General features: G+C 37.7%; 1 non-coding gene across 1 annotated transcript; it reads right to left on the bottom strand.

Annotated features, from left to right (window-relative positions):
* Positions 1-913: 913 nt before the first annotated feature.
* LOC145565871 (small nucleolar RNA R71) lies at positions 914-1,020 on the bottom strand. Its single transcript, XR_014095236.1, has one exon. It is a non-coding gene; the product is annotated as a small nucleolar RNA R71 (small nucleolar RNA).
* Between the last annotated feature and the right edge of the window lie 778 nt (positions 1,021-1,798).

Below are 1,798 nucleotides of genomic sequence, written 5' to 3'. Positions count from 1 at the left end.
GCTTTTATTCATTGATTTCTCCCTACTTTTATCTCCCTTAGTTTATTTCATCATATCTATAGTTTAGTTAATCTATAATTTATATTATATTAATTAGTTAGGGATAGGAAGACTTGTTTCCCTGTGGATCGATCCTTCTTCCCTATCTGCATAGTTAGAGGAAATTAGGAATTATTTTTTGACTAGGTGATTCGACTTTATCCTGTCAATTGGCGTCGTTGCCGGGGAGACTGTTTTATTTTTATTTCTGATTGTTTTTGTGGTCTAAATTATTTTCTCTCGTCTCAGAGAACGCAAGTTCTTTGAGACAATTTTCTCATATTTGTTTGTTCAGTTATGTGTTTATGCCCAGGAGTTCTAGATCAGTTTACATTCCATTCGATCCTGAAATTGAACGATCTTTTCATAGACAGAAGAACCTTTACAGACAGATAGCGAGACATTTCTGAAGGTAATCCAACTTTGGAACCCCCATCTGATTCTAGCGATTTGGAAGTTTCTTCAGAACCTGAATCAGAGATGACGGCACCACCACCTCCTCCAGCTCGCAAGCTCAGCAATTATTCGCAGCCGTCACTGACGGATTTTCCACATCTTACTCCTACTCCGTCTCTTGATGGAGTGCAATTCAAGATTAAGCCCTAGTTTATCACAATAATAAAAAGGAAGCAATTCAGTGGAGCTAAGGGTGAAGATCCTAATCTTCACATTGCAGATTTCTGTCAATATTGCAATACCATTAGGCAAGCTGGGGTCACGCAAGACCAAATGAGGGAGATTCTTTTTCCCTTTTTTATGTGGAAAAGCTAAACTGTGGTTTAATGGTTTGAATAGAACTGCACTTGGTATTACTAATTGGGAAACTCTTGCTTTAAATTTTTATAATAAATACTATCCTGCATAAAGAACAGTTTTACTAAGGAGTGCAATTCAAAACTTTGCCCAACAGCCAAATGAAACTCTATATGAGGCTTGGGAAAGGTTTAAGGATATGCAAAGAGAATGCCCCCACCATAATTTAGCACAATGGCAGTTGATTCAAGCTTTTTACAATGGGTTTGGAAACACATCTAGAACAATTCTAGATTCTGCAGCTAGTGGGAGGTTTATGAATCTTAATGTTGATGATGCAGGTCAAGTTATCGAAAATATGGAAATTCATAATTCTTAATATGGGAATCCTAGAGGGTTTGCTGACAAAAGGAAAACATAATGTTGATCCCGTGTCCTTTTTACAGGCTAAGTTATCATCTATTTGCCAAAAACTAAATAATCTTACTGTTGTTCCTAATTCTGTAGCTAATGTTTCTGCTGTCAATAATACTAATGAAGCTTTTTGTGAAAATTGTGGAATTGTAGGACATTGGGAGCAAGATTGTAGGAGTTTCATGGAGTAAGTTAATGCCTTCCAAACCTATAGGCAAAATAACCCATACTCCAACACTTATAATCCTGGTCTCCGGAACCATCTATATCTTTCCTACCGGATTACCAATGTACAAAATCCTCCATCTCCACAACAAACACAACAATAACCACCACCACAGCAAAAATATTACCATCCTAACTCTGACCAGAAAACCCAATCACAACCGTCCTCATCTTCTAACCCTGCTTTGTCAGAAATTAGAGCGATGCTATCAAGTATGCAAAAGCACATGGAGAGTAGGGATGCATAAATTGATTCGATTATAGCTCATAATAAAATTATGGACAATCAAATTGCGCTGATTTCATCTACCCTACAAACCCGTCAGCAGGGAGCTCTACCATCGCAACCAATCCACCCTACGGATCA

Source organism: Chenopodium album, chromosome 10 (genome assembly GCF_948465745.1).
Source record: "Chenopodium album chromosome 10, dcCheAlbu1.1, whole genome shotgun sequence".
Classification (NCBI taxonomy): domain Eukaryota; kingdom Viridiplantae; phylum Streptophyta; class Magnoliopsida; order Caryophyllales; family Amaranthaceae; genus Chenopodium; species Chenopodium album.
This window is presented reverse-complemented; position numbering and strand designations above follow the sequence as displayed.